The sequence below is a fragment of the Coregonus lavaretus genome, assembly GCF_964263955.1.
Source record: "Coregonus lavaretus genome assembly, contig: HAP1_SCAFFOLD_7363, whole genome shotgun sequence".
In the NCBI taxonomy this organism is placed as follows: domain Eukaryota; kingdom Metazoa; phylum Chordata; class Actinopteri; order Salmoniformes; family Salmonidae; genus Coregonus; species Coregonus lavaretus.
Window position 1 is genome coordinate 1 of NW_028165275.1, and position 25,000 is coordinate 25,000.

General features: G+C 47.2%; 1 pseudogene across 1 annotated transcript in view; it reads right to left on the reverse strand.

Annotated features, from left to right (window-relative positions):
- Window positions 1-2,049: 2,049 nt before the first annotated feature.
- LOC311116025 overlaps window positions 2,050-25,000 on the reverse strand; it is a 24,701-nt pseudogene continuing 1,750 nt past the window's right edge. Inside the window, exons 3-9 of the transcript in view lie at window positions 23,036-24,254; window positions 19,417-19,669; window positions 12,320-12,419; window positions 12,197-12,222; window positions 10,725-10,838; window positions 7,806-7,898; window positions 2,050-2,149 (exon numbers count right to left, since the gene is read on the reverse strand). The product of the transcript in view is annotated as an uncharacterized misc_RNA (transcript). The remainder of the gene's footprint in view (window positions 2,150-7,805; window positions 7,899-10,724; window positions 10,839-12,196; window positions 12,223-12,319; window positions 12,420-19,416; window positions 19,670-23,035; window positions 24,255-25,000) is intronic.

The following is a 25,000-nucleotide window of genomic DNA, read 5'->3' on the forward strand; positions in this document are numbered from 1 at the left end:
CCGCTACATGGTAAAACAGTAGTGTGTAGTTCCAGTAGTTAGCTACACCGCTACATGGTAAAACAGTAGTATGTAGTTCCAGTAGTTAGCTACACCGCTACATGGTAAAACAGTAGTACGTAGTTCCAGTAGTTAGCTACACCGCTACATGGTAAAACAGTAGTACGTAGTTCCAGTAGTTAGCTACACCGCTACATGGTAAAACAGTAGTATGTAGTACCAGTAGTTAGCTACACCGCTACATGGTAAAACAGTAGTGTGTAGTTCCAGTAGTTAGCTACACCGCTACATGGTAAAACAGTAGTGCGTAGTTCCAGTAGTTAGCTACACCGCTACATGGTAAAACAGTAGTGTGTAGTTCCAGTAGTTAGCTACACCGCTACATGGTAAAACAGTAGTACGTAGTTCCAGTAGTTAGCTACACCGCTACATGGTAAACAGTAGTACGTAGTTCCAGTAGTTAGCTACACCGCTACATGGTAAAACAGTAGTGTGTAGTTCCAGTAGTTAGCTACACCGCTACATGGTAAAACAGTAGTGTGTAGTTCCAGTAGTTAGCTACACCGCTACATGGTAAAACAGTAGTGTGTAGTTCCAGTAGTTAGCTACACCGCTACATGGTAAAACAGTAGTACGTAGTTCCAGTAGTTAGCTACACCGCTACATGGTAAAACAGTAGTACGTAGTACCAGTAGTTAGCTACACCGCTACATGGTAAAACAGTAGTGTGTAGTTCCAGTAGTTAGCTACACCGCTACATGGTAAAACAGTAGTGTGTAGTTCCAGTAGTTAGCTACACCGCTACATGGTAAAACAGTAGTACGTAGTACCAGTAGTTAGCTACACCGCTACATGGTAAAACAGTAGTGTGTAGTTCCAGTAGTTAGCTACACCGCTACATGGTAAAACAGTAGTGTGTAGTTCCAGTAGTTAGCTACACCGCTACATGGTAAAACAGTAGTGTGTAGTTCCAGTAGTTAGCTACGCCGCTACATGGTAAAACAGTAGTGTGTAGTTCCAGTAGTTAGCTACACCGCTACATGGTAAAACAGTAGTACGTAGTACCAGTAGTTAGCTACACCGCTACATGGTAAAACAGTAGTGTGTAGTTCCAGTAGTTAGCTACACCGCTACATGGTAAAACAGTAGTGTGTAGTTCCAGTAGTTAGCTACACCGCTACATGGTAAAACAGTAGTGTGTAGTTCCAGTAGTTAGCTACGCCGCTACATGGTAAAACAGTAGTGTGTAGTTCCAGTAGTTAGCTGCACCGCTACATGGTAAAACAGTAGTGTGTAGTTCCAGTAGTTAGCTACACCGCTACATGGTAAAACAGTAGTACGTAGTTCCAGTAGTTAGCTACACCGCTACATGGTAAAACAGTAATGTGTAGTTCCAGTAGTTAGCTACGCCGCTACATGGTAAAACAGTAGTGTGTAGTTCCAGTAGTTAGCTACACCGCTACATGGTAAAACAGTAGTACGTAGTTCCAGTAGTTAGCTACACCGCTACATGGTAAAACAGTAGTGTGTAGTTCCAGTAGTTAGCTACACCGCTACATGGTAAAACAGTAGTGTGTAGTTCCAGTAGTTGGCTACACCGCTACATGGTAAAACAGTAGTGTGTAGTTCCAGTAGTTAGCTACACCGCTACATGGTAAAACAGTAGTGTGTAGTTCCAGTAGTTAGCTACACCGCTACATGGTAAAACAGTAGTACGTAGTTCCAGTAGTTAGCTACACCGCTACATGGTAAAACAGTAGTGTGTAGTTCCAGTAGTTAGCTACACCGCTACATGGTAAAACAGTAGTACGTAGTTCCAGTAGTTAGCTACGCCGCTACATGGTAAAACAGTAATGAACTACTGAAAACACGACCAATATTTGAATTTAGTTCAACTACCACCAAGCCACTGTAAAATGTAGTTAAATTAGTAGTTGAACTACATGTGGTTCCCTACTCCCCAACACTGGTGCTAACCCTGTATAAACTGTAGTTGGGATACGGCATGCTGATCCTGGCCGTTCTGATGAGCGATTGCTTCTGTCTTACAGATCTGTTGTGCCGGAACGATGACTTCTGTCTGAACAGGGAGCTCTATGGGAGGGAAATGAGAAAGGGCCGTTGCCGTCTCCTCCAGGATCCTCTTCTCCTGGAAACACACACAGAACAAGGCTAACGCTAATGCTAATGCTAATAATTACGAATAATAGAGGACTCATTTCATGTTTTTCAGTTAGCGTATTCATCTGAAGATAGCTAGGTGGGACAACCACACTAGGTGGGACAACCACACTAGGTAGGACAACCGCACTAGGTGGGACAACCACACTAGGTAGGACAACCGCACCAGGACAACCGCACTAGGACAACCGCACTAGGTGGGACAACCGCACTAGGTGAGACAACCACACTAGGACAACCACACTAAATGTGAAAACCACACTAAGACAACCACACTAGATCGGACAACCACTCTAGGACAACCACACTAGGTGGGACAACCACACTAGGTGGGACAACCACACTAGGTGGGACAACCACACTAGGACAACCACACTAGGTGGGACAACCACACTAGGTGGGACAACCACACTAGGACAACCACACTAGGTGGGACAACCACACTAGGTGGGACAACCACACTAGGACAACCACACTAGGTGGGACTACCGCACTAGGTGGGACAACCACACTAGGACAACCACACTAGGTGGGACAACCACACTAGGAGGGACAACCACACTAGGATAACCACACTAGGTGGGACAACCACACTATGACAACCGCACTAGGTGGGGACAACCACACTAGGACAACCACACTAGGAAAACCGCAAAAGGACAACCGCACTAGGTGAGACAACCCCACTAGGTGGGACAACCACACTAGGTTGGACCACTGCACTAAATGGGATAACCACACTAGGACAACCACACTTGGACAACCACACTAGATCGGACAACCACACTATGAAACCGTACTAGGTGGGGACAACCACACTAGGAAAACCGCAAAAGGACAACCCCACTAGGTGGGACAACCACACTATGACAACCACACAAGGTGGGGACAACCACAATAGGACAACCACACTAGGAAAACCGCAAAAGGACAACCGCACTAGGTGAGACAACCCCACTAGGTGGGACAACCACACTAGGTGGGACAACCACACTATGACAACCGCACTAGGTGGGACAACCGCACTAGGTGGGACAACCACATTAGGACAACCACACTACGACAACCACACTCGGTGGGACAACCACACTACGACAACCACACTATGACAACCACACTAGGTGGGACAACCACACTAGGTTGGACAACCACATTAGGACAACCGCACTACGACAACCACACTCGGTGGGACAACCACACTATGACAACCACACTATGACAACCACACTAGGTGGGACAACCACACTAGGAGGGACAACCAAACTAGGTGTGACAACCACACTAGGTGTGACAACCACACTAGGTGGGACAACCACACTAGGACAACCACACTAGGTGGGACAACCACACTAGGTGGGACAACCACACTAGGACAACCACACTAGGTGGGACAACCACACTAGGTGGGACAACCACAGTAGGTGGGACAACCACACTAGGTGGGACAACCACACTAGGTGGGACAACCACACTAGGACAACCACATTAGGACAACCACACAAGGACAACTGCACTAGGTGGAACAACCACACTACGTGGGACAACCACACTAGGTGGGACAACCACACTAGGACAACCACACTGGGACAACTGCACTAGGTGGGACAACCACATTATGTGGGACAACCACATTAGGACAACCACACTAGGACAACCACACTAGGTGGGACAACCGCACTAGGTGGGACAACCACATTAGGTGGGACAACCACACTATGACAACCACACTAGGTGGGACAACCACACTAAGACAACCACACTAGGACAACTACACTAGGTGGGTCAACCGCACTAGGTGGGACAACCACACCAGGACAACCACACTAGGACAACCACACTATGACAACCACACTTGGTGGGCCAACCACACTAGGTGGGACAACCACACTACGACAACCACATTATGACAACCACACTAGGTGGGACAACCGCACTAAGACAACCACACTAGGACAACCACATTATGTGGGACAACCACATTAGGACAACCACACTAGGACAACCACACTAGGTGGGACAACCGCACTAGGTGGGACAACCACATTAGGTGGGACAACCACACTAGGACAACCACACTATGACAACCACACTAGGTGGGACAACCACACTAAGACAACCACACTAGGACAACTACACTAGGTGGGTCAACCGCACTAGGTGGGACAACCACACCAGGACAACCACACTAGGACAACCACACTATGACAACCACACTTGGTGGGCCAACCACACTAGGTGGGACAACCACACTACGACAACCACATTATGACAACCACACTAGGTGGGACAACCGCACTAAGACAACCACACTAGGACAACTACACTAGGTGGGTCAACCGCACTAGGTGGGACAACCACACTAGGTGGGACAACCACACTACAGCAACCACACTATGACAACCACACTAGGTGTGACAACCACACTAGGACAACCACACTAGGTGGGACAACCACACTAGGACAACCACACTAGGTGGGACAACCACAATAGGACAACAACACTAAGTGGGACAACCACACTAGGACAACCATTTATACAGTGCCAGTCAAAAGTTTGGACACACCTACTCATTCCATTTCTTTTATTTATTTTTATTTTTACTATTTTCTACATTGTAGGATAATATTGAAGACATCAAACCTATGAAATAACAGATATGGAATCATGTAGTAACCAAAAAAGTGTTAAACAAATATTTAATATTTGAGATTCTTTAAAGTAGCCACCCTTTGCCTTGACGACAGCTTTGCACACTCTTGGCATTCTCTCAACCAGCTTCACCTGGAATGCTTTTCCAACAGTGGTAGTCACCTGGAATGCATTTAAATTAACAGGTGTGCCTTCTTAAAAGTTAAGTTGTGGAATTTCTTTCCTTCTTAATGCGTTTGAGCCAATCAGTTGTGTTGTGACAAGGTAGGGGGGATATACAGAAGATAGCCCTATTTGGTAAAAGACCAAGTCCATATTATGGCAAGAACAGGTCAAATAAGCAAAGAGAAACGACAGTCCATCATTACTTTAAGACATGAAGGTCAGTCAATACAGAACATTTCAAGAACTTTGAAAGTTTCTTCAAGTGCAGTCGCAAACATTATCAAGCGCTATTATGAAACTGGCTCTCATGAGGACCGCCACAGGAAAGGAAGACCCAGAGTTACCTCTGCTGCAGAGGATAAATTCATTAGAGTTAACTGCACCTCAGATTGCAGCCCAAATAAATGCTTCACATAGTTCAAGTAACAGACACATCTCAACATCAACTGTTCAGAGGAGACTGCATGAATCAGGCCTTCATGGTCGAATTGCTGCAAAGAAACCACTACTAAAGGACACCAGTAAGAAGATGAGACTTGCTTGGGCCAAGAAACACGAGCAATGGACATTAGACCGGTGGAAATCTGTCCTTTGGACTGATGAGTCCAAATTTGAGATTTTTGGTTCCAACTGCCGTGTCTTTGTGAGACGCGGTGTGGGTGAATGGATGATCTCCACATGTGTAGTTCCCACCGTAAAGCATGGAGGAGGAGGTGTTATGGTGTGATGTTGCTTTGCTGGTGACACTGTCAGTGATTTATTTAGAATTCAAGGCACACTTAACCAGCATGGTTACCACAGCATTCTGCAGTTATACGCCATCCCATCTGGTTTGGGCTTAGTGGGACTATCATTTGTTTTTCAACAGGACAATGACCCAAAACACACCTCCAGGCTGTGTAAGGGCTATTTGACCAAGAAGGAGAGTGATGGAGTGCTGCATTAGATGACCTGGCCTCCGCAATCACCTGACCTCAACCCAATTGAGATGGTTTGGGTTGAGTTGGAGTGAAGGAAAAGCAGCCAACAGGTTCTCAGCATATGTGGGAACTCCTTCAAGACTGTTGGAAAAGCATTCCAGGTGAAGCTGGTTGAGAGAATGCCAAGCGTGTGCAAAGCTGTCATCAAGGCAAAGGGTGGCTAATTTGAAGAATCTAAAATCTAAAATATATTTTGATTTGTTTAACACTTTTTTGGTTACTACATGATTCCATATGTGTTATTTCATAGTTATTCTACAACGTAGAAAATAGTCAAAATAAAGAAAAACCCTTGAATGAGTAGGTGTGGCCAAACGTTTTACTGGTACTATATGTATGCAGTGCCTTGCAAAAGTATTCATCCCCCTTGGCGTTTTTCCTATTTTGTTGCATTACAACCTGTAATTTAAATTGATTTTTATATTCAAAAAAATAAATAAAGGAAAAGTTCAGTAGCTCAGTTGGTAGAGCATGGCACTTGCAACACCAGGGTTGTGGGTTCGTTTCCCACGGGGGGCCAGTATGAAAATGTATGCACTCACTAACTGTAAGTCGCTCTGGATAAGAGCGTCTGCTAAATGACTAAAATGTAATGTAAAAGTGGTGCGTGCATATGTATTCACCCCCTTTGCTATGAAGCCCCTAAATAAGATCTGGTGCAACCAATTACCTTCAGAAGTCAGTTAAATAAAGCCCACCTGTGTTCAATCTAAGTGTCACATGATCTGTCACATGATCTCAGTATATATACACCTGTTCTGAAAGGCCCCAGAGTCTGCAACACAACTAAGCAAGGGGCACCACCAAACATATGGAAGAAGGTACTCTGGTCAGATGAGACAAAAATTGAGCTTTTTGGCCATCAAGGAAAACGCTATGTCTGGCGCAAACCCAACACCTCTCATCACCCCGAGAACACCATCCCCACAGTGAAGCATGGTGGTGGCAGCATCATGCTGTGGGGATAGTTTTTATCGGTGGGAACTGGGAAACTGCTCAGAATTGAAGGAATGATGGATGGCGCTAAATACAGGGAAATTCTTGAGGGAAACCTGTTTCAGTCTTCCAGAGATTTGAGAATGGGACGGAGGTTCACCTTCCAGCAGGACAATGACCCTAAGCATACTGCTAAAGCAACACTTGAGTGGTTTAAGGGGAAACATTTAAATGTCTTGGAATGGCCTAGTCAAAGCCCAGACCTCAATCCAATTGAGAATCTGTGGTATGACTTAAAGATTGCTGTACACCAGTGGAACCCATCCAACTTGAGGGAGCTGGAGCAGTTTTGCCTTGAAGAATGGGCAAATATCCTAGTGGATAGATGTGCCAAGCTTAATGATACAAACCCCAAAAAAATCCATTTTAATTCCAGGTTGTAAAGATACAAAATAGGAAAAATGCCAAGGGAGGTGAAAACTTTCGCAAGCCACTGTATATATTATATATATATTTTTTACTAAAGCCTAATGTAAGAGCGTCTGCTAAATGACTTAAATGTAAATGTAAATGTGTGTGGCAGGGCTAATGCTAAAGGCTAATATGTGTGTCAGCGCTAATGCTAAAGACTAATGTGTGTCAGCGCTAATGCTAAAGGCTAATGTGTGTTTCAGCGCTAATGCTAAAGGCTCATGTGTGTGTCAGGGCTAATTCTAAAGGCTAATGTGTGTGTCAGCGCTAATGCTAAAGGCTAATGTGTGTGTCAGGGCTAACGCTAATGGCTAATTTGTGTGTGTCAAGGCTAATTCTAAAGGCTAATTTGTGTGTCAGGGCTAATGCTAAAGGCTAATGTGTGTGTCAGGGCTAATGCTAAAGGCTAATGTGTGTGCTACCTCTTCGTTGTGTCTCCGTTCCTCCTCGTCCACCTCTCTCTGCGCTCTCTCCCACACTACCTTCAGTTTCTCCTGCTCCCTGAGATACTGCTCCTGCACAGACACACACACACACACACACACACACACACACACACACACACACACACACACACACATAAACACACACACACACACACACACACACACACACACACACACACACACACACACACACACACACACACACACGTGAACGTGAAACTGACATCAGGGTGATGCAAACAGTGTAGCTTCCTCCACTGTCCTTGTCCCATACCTGGCTGCAACTAGTGATCCTCTGCTCGCTAACACCCCTGACCCACCCTCCTGTCCTATACCTGGCTGCAACTAGTGATCCTCTGCTCGCTAACACCCCTGATCACCCTCCTGTCCCATACCTGGCTGCAACTAGTGATCCTCTGCTCGCTAACACCCCTGACCCACCCTCCTGTTCCATACCTGGCTGCAACTAGTGATCCTCTGCTCGCTAACACCCCTGACCCACCCTCCTGTTCCATACCTGGCTGCAACTAGTGATCCTCTGCTCGCTAACACCCCTGACCACCCTCCTGTCCCATACCTGGCTGCAACTAGTGATCCTCTGCTCGCTAACACCCCTGACCCACCCTCCTGTTCCATACCTGGCTGCAACTAGTGATCCTCTGCTCGCTAACACCCCTGACCCACCCTCCTGTTCCATACCTGGCTGCAACTAGTGATCCTCTGCTCGCTAACACCCCTGACCCACCCTCCTGTTCCATACCTGGCTGCAACTAGTGATCCTCTGCTCGCTAACACCCCTGACCACCCTCCTGTCCCATACCTGGCTGCAACTAGTGATCCTCTGCTCGCTAACACCCCTGACCACCCTCCTGTCCCATACCTGGCTGCAACTAGTGATCCTCTGCTCGCTAACACCCCTGACCCACCCTCCTGTCCCATACCTGGCTGCAACTAGTGATCCTCTGCTCGCTAACACCCCTGACCACCCTCCTGTCCCATACCTGGCTGCAACTAGTGATCCTCTGCTCGCTAACACCCCTGACCACCCTCCTGTCCCATACCTGGCTGCAACTAGTGATCCTCTGCTCGCTAACACCCCTGACCACCCTCCTGTCCCATACCTGGCTGCAACTAGTGATCCTCTGCTCGCTAACACCCCTGACCACCCTCCTGTCCCATACCTGGCTGCAACTAGTGATCCTCTGCTCGCTAACACCCCTGACCCACCCTCCTGTCCCATACCTGGCTGCAACTAGTGATCCTCTGCTCGCTAACACCCCTGACCACCCTCCTGTCCCATACCTGGCTGCAACTAGTGATCCTCTGCTCGCTAACACCCCTGACCACCCTCCTGTTCCATACCTGGCTGCAACTAGTGATCCTCTGCTCGCTAACACCCCTGACCACCCTCCTGTCCCATACCTGGCTGCAACTAGTGATCCTCTGCTCGCTAACACCCCTGACCACCCTCCTTCACAGCGTACCAACCGATTGAGCTATACGAAAGGATATAATTGGATAGCTCCATCAGCGAGATTTCAAGTGGGCTGTTACAAATGCACGCGTCACACACACCTGTAGGAGTCTCTCCTGTTATCACCTCTCCTGTTATCACCTCTCCTGTTATCTCCTCTCCTGTAGTCACCTCTCCTGTAGTCTCCTCTCCTGTTATCTCCTCTCCTGTTATCAACTCTCCTGTTATCTCCTCTCCTGTTATCTCCTCTCCTGTAGTCTCCTCTCCTGTTATCTCCTCTCCTGTAGTCTCCTGTTATCTCCTCTCCTGTAGTCTCCTCTCCTGTTATCTCCTCTCCTGTTATCTCCTCTCCTGTTATCACCTCTCCTGTTATCACCTCTCCTGTTATCACCTCTCCTGTAGTCTCCTTTCCTGTTATCTCCTCTCCTGTTATCTCCTCTCCTGTTATCTCCTCTCCTGTTATCTCCTCTCCTGTTATCACCTCTCCTGTTATCACCTCTCCTGTAGTCTCCTCTCCTGTTATCACCTCTCCTGTTATCACCTCTCCTGTTATCTCCTCTCCTGTAGTCTCCTCTCCTGTAGTCTCCTCTCCTGTTATCTCCTCTCCTGTTATCACCTCTCCTGTAGTCTCCTTTCCTGTTATCTCCTCTCCTGTTATCTCCTCTCCTGTTATCTCCTCTCCTGTAGTCTCCTCTCCTGTTATCTCCTCTCCTGTTATCTCCTCTCCTGTAGTCTCCTGTTATCTCCTCTCCTGTAGTCTCCTCTCCTGTTATCTCCTCTCCTGTTATCTCCTCTCCTGTTATCTCCTCTCCTGTTATCACCTCTCCTGTTATCACCTCTCCTGTTATCACCTCTCCTGTTATCACCTCTCCTGTAGTCTCCTTTCCTGTTATCTCCTTTCCTGTTATCTCCTCTCCTGTTATCTCCTCTCCTGTTATCACCTCTCCTGTTATCACCTCTCCTGTAGTCTCCTCTCCTGTTATCTCCTCTCCTGTTATCTCCTCTCCTGTAGTCTCCTGTTATCTCCTCTCCTGTTATCTCCTCTCCTGTTATCTCCTCTCCTGTTATCTCCTCTCCTGTTATCACCTCTCCTGTTATCACCTCTCCTGTTATCTCCTCTCCTGTTATCTCCTCTCCTGTAGTCTCCTCTCCTGTTATCACCTCTCCTGTTATCACCTCTCCTGTAGTCTCCTTTCCTGTTATCTCCTCTCCTGTTATCTCCTCTCCTGTTATCACCTCTCCTGTTATCACCTCACCTGTTATCACCTCACCTGTAGTCTCCTTTCCGGTTATCTCCTCTCCTGTTATCTCCTCTCCTGTTATCACCTCTCCTGTTATCACCTCTCCTGTAGTCTCCTCTCCTGTAGTCTCCTCTCCTGTTATCACCTCTCCTGTAGTCTCCTTTCCTGTTATCTCCTCACCTGTAGGAATCTCTCCTGCTCCAGCTGCCACCTCTCCTGTCGTCTCCTCTCCTCCTCAGGGTTCCACACCCAGTGATCTACACGCTTAGCCAGGTTCAACATGGGGCTCTCAATCTAACACACCAGGAGACAGACAGGAGGACAGGAAAGGAGAGGTGAGAGGACAGGTGTTATACTGGAGAGGAAAGGACAGGTGGGAGGACAGGTGTTATACTGGAGAGGAAAGGAGAGGTGAGAGGACAGGTGTTATACTGGAGAGGAAAGGAGAGGTGAGAGGACAAGTGTTATACTGGAGAGGAAAGGACAGGTGGGGGGACAGGTGTTATACTGGAGAGGAAAGGAGAGGTGAGAGGACAAGTGTTATACTGGAGAGGAAAGGACAGGTGAGAGGACAGGTGTTATACTGGAGAGGAAAGGAGAGGTGAGAGGACCGGTGTTATACTGGAGAGGAAAGGACAGGTGAGAGGACAGGTGTTATACTGGAGAGGAAAGGACAGGTGAGAGGACAGGTGTTATACTGGAGAGGAAAGGAGAGGTGAGAGGACAGGTGTTATACTGGAGAGGAAAGGAGAGGTGAGAGGACAGGTGTTATACTGGAGAGGAAAGGACAGGTGAGAGGACAGGTGTTATACTGGAGAGGAGAGGTGAGAGGACAGGTGTTATACTGGAGGGGAAAGGAGAGGTGAGAGGACAGGTGTTATACTGGAGAGGAAAGGACAGGTGAGAGGACAGGTGTTATACTGGAGAGGAAAGGACAGGTGAGAGGACAGGTGTTATACTGGAGAGGAAAGGTGAGAGGACAGGTGTTATACTGGAGAGGAAAGGTGAGAGGACAGGTGTTATACTGGAGAGGAAAGGACAGGTGAGAGGACAGGTGTTATACTGGAGAGGAAAGGAGAGGTGAGAGGACAGGTGTTATACTGGAGAGGAAAGGTGAGAGGACAGGTGTTATACTGGAGAGGAAAGGTGAGAGGACAGGTGTTATACTGGAGAGGAAAGGACAGGTGAGAGGACAGGTGTTATACTGGAGAGGAAAGGTGAGAGGACAGGTGTTATACTGGAGAGGAAAGGACAGGTGAGAGGACAGGTGTTATACTGGAGAGGAAAGGACAGGTGAGAGGACAGGTGTTATACTGGAGAGGAAAGGACAGGTGAGAGGACAGGTGTTATACTGGAGAGGAAAGGTAAAGTTATAAAATGAAGGTTGTTCTAGAATGAAGGTCATGTTCTAGAATGAAGATCAGGTTCCAGAATAAAGGTCAGGTTCTAGAATAAAGGTTAAGTTCTAGAAGGAAGGTCAGGTTCTAGAATAAAAATCAAGTTCTAGAATGAAGGTCACGTTCTAGAATAAAGGTCAAGTTCTAGAAGGAAGGTCAGGTTCTAGAATAAAGATCAAGTTCTAGAATAAAGGTCAAGTTCTAGAATAAAGGTAAAGTTCTAGAATGAGAATGATGAGCTATAATGGTACTCACAGTCACACTGCTCCCCTCCAGTCCTTCTGTGGAGGGAAACACACAGTGTGTTAGCTACAGCAGCAGCATTAGCGCTAAACCTGGTTCACCCAGCAACACGAACTCTGGGTAATGTAATCGTACCTGTCACCGAGGATGAGTAGGTGTGCTGGTTGCTAAGCAATGAAGAGTCAGACCCCGCCTCCTCCCCTGATCTCCTTGACGATGCCAAGGAGCTGTTCACCTAACAGACAATCAGGAAGGGTTAGGGTTAGAGCATCAGAATCATCCAATCAGGAAGGGTTAGGGTTAGAGCATCAGAATCATCCAATCAGGAAGGGTTAGGGTTAGAGCATCAGAATCATCCAATCAGGAAGGGTTAGGGTTAGAGCATCAGAATCATCCAATCAGGAAGGGTTAGGGTTAGAGCATCAGAATCATCCAATCAGGAAGGGTTAGGGTTAGAGCATCAGAATCATCCAATCAGGAAGGGTTAGGGTTAGAGCATCAGAATCATCCAATCAGGAAGGGTTAGGGTTAGAGCTTCAGAATCATCCAATCAGGAAGGGTTAGGGTTAGAGCATCAGAATCATCCAATCAGGAAGGGTTAGGGTTAGAGCATCAGAATCATCCAATCAGGAAGGGTTAGGGTTAGAGCATCAGAATCATCCAATCAGGAAGGGTTAGGGTTAGAGCTTCAGAATCATCCAATCAGGAAGGGTTAGGGTTAGAGCATCAGAATCATTCAGGAAGGGTTAGGGTTAGAGCATCAGAATCATCCAATCAGGAAGGGTTAGGGTTAGAGCATCAGAATAATTCAATCAGGAAGGGTTAGGGTTAGAGCATCAGAATCATCCAATCAGGAAGGGTTAGGGTTAGAGCATCAGAATCATCCAATCAGGAAGGGTTAGGGTTAGAGCATCAGAATCATCCAATCAGGAAGGGTTAGGGTTAGAGCATCAGAATCATCCAATCAGGAAGGGTTAGGGTTAGAGCATCAGAATCATCCAATCGGGAAGGGTTAGGGTTAGAGCATCAGAATCATCCAATCAGGAAGGGTTAGAGCATCAGAATCATCCAATCAGGAAGGGTTAGGGTTAGAGCATCAGAATCATCCAATCAGGAAGGGTTAGGGTTAGAGCATCAGAATCATCCAATCAGTAAGGGTTAGGGTTAGAGCATCAGAATCATCCAATCAGGAAGGGTTAGGGTTAGAGCATCAGAATCATCCAATCAGGAAGGGTTAGGGTTAGAGCATCAGAATCATCCAATCAGGAAGGGTTAGGGTTAGAGCATCAGAATCATCCAATCAGGAAGGGTTAGGGTTAGAGCATCAGAATCATCCAATCAGGAAGGGTTAGAGTTAGAGCATCAGAATCATCCAATCAGGAAGGGTTAGGGTTAGAGCATCAGAATCATCCAATCAGGAAGGGTTAGGGTTAGAGCATCAGAATCATCCAATCAGGAAGGGTTAGGGTTAGAGCATCAGAATCATCCAATCAGGAAGGGTTAGGGTTAGAGCATCAGAATCATCCAATCAGGAAGGGTTAGGGTTAGAGCATCAGAATCATCCAATCAGGAAGGGTTAGGGTTAGAGCATCAGAATCATTCAATCAGGAAGGGTTAGAGCATCAGAATCATCCAATCAGGAAGGGTTAGGGTTAGAGCATCAGAATCATCCAATCAGGAAGGGTTAGGGTTAGAGCATCAGAATCATTCAATCAGGAAGGGTTAGGGTTAGAGCATCAGAATCATCCAATCAGGAAGGGTTAGGGTTAGAGCATCAGAATCATCCAATCAGGAAGGGTTAGAGCATCAGAATCATCCAATCAGGAAGGGTTAGGGTTAGAGCATCAGAATCATCCAATCGGGAAGGGTTAGGGTTAGAGCATCAGAATCATCCAATCAGGAAGGGTTAGAGCATCAGAATCATCCAATCAGGAAGGGTTAGGGTTAGAGCATCAGAATCATCCAATCAGGAAGGGTTAGGGTTAGAGCATCAGAATCATTCCATCAGGAAGGGTTAGGGTTAGAGCATCAGAATCATCCAATCAGGAAGGGTTAGGGTTAGAGCATCAGAATCATCCAATCAGGAAGGGTTAGGGTTAGAGCATCAGAATCATTCAATCAGGACGGGTTAGGGTTAGAGCATCAGAATCATCCAATCAGGAAGGGTTAGGGTTAGAGCATCAGAATCATTCAATCAGGAAGGGTTAGGGTTAGAGCATCAGAATCATCCAATCAGGAAGGGTTAGTGTTAGAGCATCAGAATCATCCAATCAGGAAGGGTTAGGGTTAGAGCATCAGAATCATCCAATCAGGAAGGGTTAGGGTTAGAGCATCAGAATAATTCAATCAGGAAGGGTTAGGGTTAGAGCATCAGAATCATCCAATCAGGAAGGGTTAGGGTTAGAGCATCAGAATCATCCAATCAGGAAGGGTTAGGGTTAGAGCATCAGAATCATCCAATCAGGAAGGGTTAGGGTTAGAGCATCAGAATCATTCAATCAGAAAGTGTTAGGGTTAGAGCATCAGAATCATCCAATCAGGAAGGGTTAGAGCATCAGAATCATCCAATCAGGAAGGGTTAGGGTTAGAGCATCAGAATCATCCAATCAGGAAGGGTTAGGGTTAGAGCATCAGAATCATTCAATCAGGAAGGGTTAGGGTTAGAGCATCAGAATCATCCAATCAGGAAGGGTTAGGGTTAGAGCATCAGAATCATTCAATCAGGACGGGTTAGGGTTAGAGCATCAGAATCATCCAATCAGGAAGGGTTAGGGTTAGAGCATCAGAATCATTCAATCAGGAAGGGTTAGGGTTAGAGCATCAGAATCATCCAATCAGGAAGGGTTAGTGTTAGAGCATCAGAATCATCCAATCAGGAAGGGTTAGGGTTAGAGCATCAGAATCATCCAATCAGGAAGGGTTAGGGTTAGAGCATCAGAATAATTCAATCAGGAAGGGTTAGGGTTAGAGCATCAGAATCATCCAATCAGGAAGGGTTAGGGTTAGAGCATCAGAATCATCCAATCAGGAAGGGTTAGGGTTAGAGCATCAGAATCATCCAATCAGGAAGGGTTAGGGTTAGAGCATCAGAATCATTCAATCAGAAAGTGTTAGGGTTAGAGCATCAGAATCATCCAATCAGGAAGGGTTAGAGCATCAGAATCATCCAATCAGGAAGGGTTAGGGTTAGAGCATCAGAATCATCCAATCAGGAAGGGTTAGGGTTAGAGCATCAGAATCATTCAATCAGGAAGGGTTAGGGTTAGAGCATCAGAATCATCCAATCAGGAAGGGTTAGGGTTAGAGCATCAGAATCATCCAATCAGGAAGGGTTAGGGTTAGAGCATCAGAATCATTCAATCAGGAAGGGTTAGAGCATCAGAATCATCCAATCAGGAAGGGTTAGGGTTAGAGCATCAGAATCATCCAATCAGGAAGGGTTAGAGCATCAGAATCATCCAATCAGGAAGGGTTAGGGTTAGAGCATCAGAATCATCCAATTGGGAAGGGTTAGGGTTAGAGCATCAGAATCATCCAATCAGGAAGGGTTAGAGCATCAGAATCATCCAATCAGGAAGGGTTAGGGTTAGAGCATCAGAATCATCCAATCAGGAAGGGTTAGGGTTAGAGCATCAGAATCATCCAATCAGGAAGGGTTAGGGTTAGAGCATCAGAATCATCCAATCAGGAAGGGTTAGAGCATCAGAATCATCCAATCAGGAAGGGTTAGGGTTAGAGCATCAGAATCATCCAATCAGGAAGGGTTAGGGTTAGAGCATCAGAATCATCCAATCAGGAAGGGTTAGGGTTAGAGCATCAGAATCATCCAATCAGGAAGGGTTAGGGTTAGAGCATCAGAATCATCCAATCAGGAAGGGTTAGGGTTAGAGCATCAGAATCATCCAATCAGGAAGGGTTAGGGTTAGAGCATCAGAATCATCCAATCGGGAAGGGTTAGGGTTAGAGCATCAGAATCATCCAATCAGGAAGGGTTAGGGTTAGAGCATCAGAATCATTCAATCAGGAAGGGTTAGGGTTAGAGCATCAGAATCATCCAATCAGGAAGGGTTAGGGTTAGAGCATCAGAATCATCCAATCAGGAAGGGTTAGAGCATCAGAATCATCCAATCAGGAAGGGTTAGAGCATCAGAATCATCCAATCAGGAAGGGTTAGGGTTAGAGCATCAGAATCATCCAATCGGGAAGGGTTAGGGTTAGAGCATCAGAATCATCCAATCAGGAAGGGTTAGGGTTAGAGCATCAGAATCATCCAATCAGGAAGGGTTAGAGCATCAGAATCATCCAATCAGGAAGGGTTAGAGTTAGAGCATCAGAATCATTCAATCAGGAAGGGTTAGAGCATCAGAATCATCCAATCAGGAAGGGTTAGGGTTAGAGCATCAGAATCATTCAATCAGGAAGGGTTAGAGTTAGAGCATCAGAATCATCCAATCAGGAAGGGTTAGGGTTAGAGCATCAGAATCATCCAATCAGGAAGGGTTAGGGTTAGAGCATCAGAATCATCCAATCAGGAAGGGTTAGGGTTAGAGCATCAGAATCATCCAATCAGGAAGGGTTAGAGCATCAGAATCATCCAATCAGGAAGGGTTAGGGTTAGAGCATCAGAATCATCCAATCAGGAAGGGTTAGGGTTAGAGCATCAGAATCATCCAATCAGGAAGGGTTAGGGTTAGAGCATCAGAATAATTCAATCAGGAAGGGTTAGGGTTAGAGCATCAGAATCATCCAATCAGGAAGGGTTAGGGTTAGAGCATCAGAATCATCCAATCAGGAAGGGTTAGAGCATCAGAATCATCCAATCAGGAAGGGTTAGAGTTAGAGCATCAGAATCATCCAATCAGGAAGGGTTAGGGTTAGAGCATCAGAATCATTCAATCAGGAAGTGTTAGGGTTAGAGCATCAGAATCATCCAATCAGGAAGGGTTAGTGTTAGAGCATCAGAATCATCCAATCAGGAAGGGTTAGGGTTAGAGCATCAGAATCATCCAATCAGGAAGGGTTAGGGTTAGAGCATCAGAATCATCCAATCAGGAAGGGTTAGGGTTAGAGCATCAGAATCATCCAATCGGGAAGGGTTAGGGTTAGAGCATCAGAATCATTCAATCAGGAAGGGTTAGGGTTAGAGCATCAGAATCATCCAATCAGGAAGGGTTAGGGTTAGAGCATCAGAATCATCCAATCAGGAAGGGTTAGAGCATCAGAATCATCCAATCAGGAAGGGTTAGGGTTAGAGCATCAGAATCATTCAATCAGGAAGGGTTAGGGTTAGAGCATCAGAATCATCCAATCAGGAAGGGTTAGGGTTAGAGCATCAGAATCATTCAATCAGGAAGGGTTAGAGCATCAGAATCATCCAATCAGGAAGGGTTAGGGTTAGAGCATCAGAATCATCCAATCAGGAAGGGTTAGAGCATCAGAATCATCCAATCAGGAAGGGTTAGGGTTAGAGCATCAGAATCATCCAATCGGGAAGGGTTAGGGTTAGAGCATCAGAATCATCCAATCAGGAAGGGTTAGGGTTAGAGCATCAGAATCATCCAATCAGGAAGGGTTAGGGTTAGAGCATCAGAATCATCCAATCAGGAACGGTTAGGGTTAGAGCATCAGAATCATCCAATCAGGAAGGGTTAGGGTTAGAGCATCAGAATCATCCAATCAGGAAGGGTTAGGGTTAGAGCATCAGAATCATCCAATCAGGAAGGGTTAGGGTTAGAGCATCAGAATCATCCAATCAGGAAGGGTTAGGGTTAGAGCATCAGAATCATCCAATCAGGAAGGGTTAGGGTTAGAGCTTCAGAATCATCCAATCAGGAAGGGTTAGGGTTAGAGCATCAGAATCATTCAGGAAGGGTTAGGGTTAGAGCATCAGAATCATCCAATCAGGAAGGGTTAGGGTTAGAGCATCAGAATCATCCAATCAGGAAGGGTTAGGGTTAGAGCATCAGAATCATCCAATCAGGAAGGGTTAGGGTTAGAGCATCAGAATCATCCAATCAGGAAGGGTTAGAGCATCAGAATCATCCAATCAGGAAGGGTTAGGTTTAGAGCATCAGAATCATCCAATCAGGAAGGGTTAGGGTTAGAGCATCAGAATCATCCAATCAGGAAGGGTTAGTGTTAGAGCATCAGAATCATCCAATCAGGAAGGGTTAGGGTTAGAGCATCAGAATCATCCAATCAGGAAGGGTTAGGGTTAGAGCATCAGAATCATCCAATCAGGAAGGGTTAGGGTTAGAGCATCAGAATCATCCAATCAGGAAGGGTTAGGGTTAGAGCATCAGAATCATCCAATCGGGAAGGGTTAGGGTTAGAGCATCAGAATCATCCAATCAGGAAGGGTTAGGGTTAGAGCATCAGAATCATTCAATCAGGAAGGGTTAGGGTTAGAGCATCAGAATCATCCAATCAGGAAGGGTTAGGGTTAGAGCATCAGAATCATCCAATCAGGAAGGGTTAGAGCATCAGAATCATCCAATCAGGAAGGGTTAGGGTTAGAGCATCAGAATCATGCAATCAGGAAGGGTTAGGGTTAGAGCATCAGAATCATCCAATCGGGAAGGGTTAGGGTTAGAGCATCAGAATCATCCAATCAGGAAGGGTTAGGGTTAGAGCATCAGAATCATTCAATCAGGAAGGGTTAGAGTTAGAGCATCAGAATCATCCAATCAGGAAGGGTTAGGGTTAGAGCATCAGAATCATTCAATCAGGAAGGGTTAGGGTTAGAGCATCAGAATCATCCAATCAGGAAGGGTTAGGGTTAGAGCATCAGAATCATCCAATCAGGAAGGGTTAGGGTTAGAGCATCAGAATCATTCAATCAGGAAGGGTTAGGGTTAGAGCATCAGAATCATCCAATCAGGAAGGGTTAGGGTTAGAGCATCAGAATCATCCAATCAGGAAGGGTTAGGGTTAGAGCATCAGAATCATCCAATCAGGAAGGGTTAGAGCATCAGAATCATCCAATCAGGAAGGGTTAGGGTTAGAGCATCAGAATCATCCAATCAGGAAGGGTTAGGGTTAGAGCATCAGAATCATCCAATCAAGAAGGGTTAGGGTTAGAGCATCAGAATCATCCAATCAGGAAGGGTTAGGGTTAGAGCATCAGAATCATTCAATCAATAAGGAACCAAGAGCATCAGAATCATTCAATCAATCAACCAAATGTCAATCAATCAATCAATAAATGAATGAGAGTGGGTGTGGCTCCCCACCTGTGTGTTGCTGGGCATATCTGACGGGCGTGGCTGCAGGTGTGTCTGGGTGAGTTCCGTCACGATGGTCGTTGTAACAACACAGTTCCTCCCTCCAATCAGGGCGCTGATGGCCGACGCATCTGTCTTCTGATTGGCTCCAGGGTGTTCAGTGGGCGGGGGGGAGTGAAGGGGGGAGGAGGGGGAGTTAAGGGGGGAGGAGCCATCTACCTGTCGACAGAGTGATGAGAGGTTACCTCACCAAGCCATCTACCTGTAGACAGAGTGATGGGAGAGGTTACCTCACCAAGCCATCTACCTGTAGACAGAGTGATGGGAGGTTACCTCACCAAGCCATCTACCTGTAGACAGAGTGATGGGAGAGGTTACCTCACCAAGCCATCTACCTGTAGACAGAGTGATGGGAGGTTACCTCACCAAGCCATCTACCTGTAGACAGAGTGATGGGAGAGGTTACCTCACCAAGCCATCTACCTGTAGACAGAGTGATGGGAGAGGTTACCTCACCAAGCCATCTACCTGTAGACAGAGTGATGGGAGAGGTTACCTCACCAAGCCATCTACCTGTAGACAGAGTGATGGGAGAGGTTACCTCACCAAGCCATCTACCTGTAGACAGAGTGATGGGAGAGGTTACCTCACCAAGCCATCTACCTGTAGACAGAGTGATGGGAGAGGTTACCTCACCAAGCCATCTACCTGTAGACAGAGTGATGGGAGAGGTTACCTCACCAAGCCATCTACCTGTAGACAGAGTGATGGGAGAGGTTACCTCACCAAGCCATCTACCTGTAGACAGAGTGATGGGAGAGGTTACCTCACCAAGCCATCTACCTGTAGACAGAGTGATGAGAGAGGTTACCTCACCAAGCCATCTACCTGTAGACAGAGTGATGAGAGAGGTTACCTCACCAAGCCATCTACCTGTAGACAGTGATGGGAGAGGTTACCTCACCAAGCCATCTACCTGTAGACAGAGTGATGGGAGAGGTTACCTCACCAAGCCATTTACCTGTAGACAGAGTGATGAGAGGTTACCTCACCAAGCCATCTACCTGTAGACAGAGTGATGAGAGAGGTTACCTCACCAAGCCATCTACCTGTAGACAGAGTGATGGGAGAGGTTACCTCACCAAGCCATCTACCTGTAGACAGAGTGATGAGAGGTTACCTCACCAAGCCATCTACCTGTAGACAGAGTGATGAGAGAGGTTACCTTACCAAGCCATCTACCTGTAGACAGAGTGATGGGAGAGGTTACCTCACCAAGCCATCTACCTGTAGACAGAGTGATGGGAGAGATTACCTCACCAAGCCATCTACCTGTAGACAGAGTGATGGGAGAGGTTACCTCACCAAGCCATCTACCTGTAGACAGAGTGATGGGAGAGGTTACCTCACCAAGCCATCTACCTGTAGACAGAGTGATGGGAGAGGTTACCTCACCAAGCCATCTACCTGTAGACAGAGTGATGGGAGAGGTTACCTCACCAAGCCATCTACCTGTAGACAGAGTGATGGGAGAGGTTACCTCACCAAGCCATCTACCTGTAGACAGAGTGATGGGAGAGGTTACCTCACCAAGCCATCTACCTGTAGACAGAGTGATGAGAGAGGTTACCTCACCAAGCCATCTACCTGTAGACAGAGTGATGGGAGGTTACCTCACCAAGCCATCTACCTGTAGACAGAGTGATGGGAGGTTACCTCACCAAGCCATCTACCTGTAGACAGAGTGATGAGAGAGGTTACCTCACCAAGCCATCTACCTGTAGACAGAGTGATGGGAGAGGTTACCTCACCAAGCCATCTACCTGTAGACAGAGTGATGAGAGGTTACCTCACCAAGCCATCTACCTGTAGACAGAGTGATGGGAGAGGTTACCTCACCAAGCCATCTACCTGTAGACAGAGTGATGGGAGAGGTTACCTCACCAAGCCATCTACCTGTAGACAGAGTGATGGGAGAGGTTACCTCACCAAGCCATCTACCTGTAGACAGAGTGATGAGAGGTTACCTCACCAAGCCATCTACCTGTAGACAGAGTGATGGGAGAGGTTACCTCACCAAGCCATCTACCTGTAGACAGAGTGATGAGAGAGGTTACCTCACCAAGCCATCTACCTGTAGACAGAGTGATGGGAGAGGTTACCTCACCAAGCCATCTACCTGTAGACAGAGTGATGGGAGAGGTTACCTCACCAAGCCATCTACCTGTAGACAGAGTGATGGGAGAGGTTACCTCACCAAGCCATCTACCTGTAGACAGAGTGATGGGAGAGGTTACCTCACCAAGCCATCTACCTGTAGACAGAGTGATGGGAGAGGTTACCTCACCAAGCCATCTACCTGTAGACAGAGTGATGGGAGAGGTTACCTCACCAAGCCATCTACCTGTAGACAGAGTGATGGGAGAGGTTACCTCACCAAGCCATCTACCTGTAGACAGAGTGATGAGAGAGGTTACCTCACCAAGCCATCTACCTGTAGACAGAGTGATGGGAGAGGTTACCTCACCAAGCCATCTACCTGTAGACAGAGTGATGGGAGAGGTTACCTCACCAAGCCATCTACCTGTAGACAGAGTGATGGGAGAGGTTACCTCACCAAGCCATCTACCTGTAGACAGTGATGAGAGGTTACCTCACCAAGCCATCTACCTGTAGACAGAGTGATGGGAGAGGTTACCTCACCAAGCCATCTACCTGTAGACAGAGTGATGGGAGAGGTTACCTCACCAAGCCATCTACCTGTAGACAGTGATGAGAGGTTACCTCACCAAGCCATCTACCTGTAGACAGAGTGATGGGAGAGGTTACCTCACCAAGCCATCTACCTGTAGACAGAGTGATGAGAGAGGTTACCTTTTGTGCCCCAATGGTAATCAAAGTTGGGGGAGCGACGGGGGAATTGCAGTGGGGGTCACCAAATGTATAAGGAAAATAAATAAATAAACCAAACTTTTTTTGGTGGGGGGGGTCAAAATGTAAAAAGTACAATTCTATATTTTTAGTCATTTTTAGTCATTTAGCAGACGCTCTTATCCAGAGCCACTTTACAGTTTTAGTGAGTGCATACATTTTTCATACTTGCCCCCCGTGGGAATCGAACCCACAACCCTGGCGTTGCAAGCACCATGCTCTACCAACTGAGCTACACAGGACATTCTATTGAGTGAATGTATTTATTGGTGGTCTTAGTTTTGATAAGAGAAATTAAAATGTAATGAATTGATGACATTTGTTGATGTAAAAATCTAAAGACACAGATTTGATTACATTTGTGGTGATTCGGGGTGTCATTAGATTTGGGGTGGTGTTGGGTTGCCAGAAATTCTGTCGAAGAAAATGGGGTCCCGGCTGAAAAAGTTGTAATTCCCTTGCCCCTAAAGCGTCTAGGCTTAAGCAATTTCTCCAAATGTCAACACATTCAAATGAATGGAGGACGTGCACGTGGAGCCACGTCGGTTGGGAGGTTTGGGGAGGTGCACGTTTGTGCTGTGCGTCCCCCGCAGACGGTGGTCTCAAGAGATATGTCACAATGTGTCTCTGTGTCTGTGGACTCTGAATTCCTCTTCACCCCTAACCCCTATCTCTACCTACCCCTACCTGTCCTTACCTTAACAGGCTTGAGTCCAGGCTGTGGGTGTGAGGGCTGGCAGTAGGGCTCGGCTGTCAGGAGAGGGAGGGGCCGGTGGGGGGGGAGATGGGAGGGGGAGTGTGTGTTGACATTGCGTGGAGTGGTTTTGTGTGTGTGTGTGTTGGGGTGTTTGGAGCTGTGTGTGTTCGGTGTGTGTGTGTTTGGTGTGTGTGTGTTTGGTGTGTGTGTGTTTGGTGTGTGTGACAGTGGTTTGGGGTTGTTTGGGGGCTCGGGGCTCTTGCTTTGTGTCAGCCTGCCTGGCCTCTAGTCCGTTTCCAGCTCGTTCTGGGTTCTGGTCGGTCATAATGGTTCTAGGGTCAGGGTTCTGGGTAGTAATGGTTCTAGGGTCAGGGTTCTGGTTAGTAATGGTACTAGACTCAGGGTTATGGTCGGTAGTAGTGGTTCTAGACTCAGGGTTCTGGTCAGTAGTAATGGTTCTAGACTCAGGGTTCTGGTCAGTAGTAATGGTTCTAGACTCAGGGTTCTGGTTAGTAGTAATGGTTCTAGGTTCAGGGTTCTGGTCAGTAGAAATGGTTCTAGGCTCAGGTTCTGGTCAGTAGTAGTGGTTCTAGACTCAGGGTTCTGGTCGGTAGTAATGGTTCTAGACTCAGGGTTCTGGTCAGTAGTAATGGTTCTAGACTCAGGGTTCTGGTTGGTAGTAGTGGTTCTAGACTCAGGGTTCTGGTCAATAGTAATGGTTCTAGACTCAGGGTTATGGTCGGTAGTCGTGGTTCTAGACTCAGGGTTCTGGTCAGTAGTAATGGTTCTAGACTTAGGGTTCTGGTCGGTAGTAATGGTTCTAGACTCAGGGTTCTGGTCAGTAGTAATGGTTCTAGACTTAGGGTTCTGGTCGGTAGTAATGGTTCTATACTCATGGTTCTGGTCAGTAGTAATGGTTCTAGACTCAGGGTTCTGGTCAATAGTAGTGGTTCTAGACTCATGGTTCTGGTCAGTAGTAATGGTTCTAGACTCAGGGTTCTGGTCAGTAGTAGTGGTTCTAGACTCAGGGTTCTGGTCGGTAGTAGTGGTTCTAGACTCAGGGTTCTGGTCAATAGTAGTGGTTCTAGGTAGCTGCAGACTGTCCAGCGTAGCGTCACTGATGGTGAAGCGGAGAGCGTAACGCTGGAGAACCATGGCCGCTTCCTCTTTAGAGCCCGCCCTCCTGTACGCATCACACAGCTCCGCCTCCCTACGCTCTCTGTGGTGAAAGAGGAGGAAGGGGGGGGGGGAGTAGAGTTTATTACATGTATGAACTTTATTTAAACAGGGAGTCACATTGAGATAAAACTATTTACAAGAGAGACCTGTATTAGAAGCTGGTGAGACAAGTAGAGAGAAAGGATTTAGTTTCCCTCTCCTCCCTTAGTACCACCTCCGCTCCACCCCTCTCTTCTCCTCTCCTTTTCCTCCCCCTCCTCTCCCCCTCTCTCCCTCCTCCCTCCCTCCTCCCCTTTCCCCCTCTTCCCCTCCTCCCCCTCCCCCTCTCTCTCCTCCCCCTCCTCCCCTCTCATCCCCCTCCTCCCTCTCCTTTCTTCCCCCTCTTCCCCCTCCCTCCCTCCCTCCCTCCTCCTCCTCCCTCCCTCTCCCTCTCCCCTCCCCTTCTTTCCCTCCCCCCACTCCTCCCCTCCTCTCTTCCCTCCCTCTCCTCCTCTCCTCCTCCCCCTCTCCTCTCTTCCCCTCCCTCCCTCCCTCCTCTCCTCCCCCCCTCCCTCTCCTCTCCCCTCCCCTCTCTTTCCTTTCCCTCCCCCCACTCCTCCCTCCTCCTCCTCCTCCCTCTCCTCTCTTTCCCTCCCTCTCCTCCTCCCCCTCCTCCCTCTCCTTTCATTCCCCCTCTTCCCCTCCCTCCCTCCTCCTCCCTCTCCTCTCTTTCCCTCCCTCTCCTCCTCCTCCTCCCTCTCCTCTCTTTCCCTCCCCCCACTCCTCCCTCTCCTCCTCCTCCCTCTC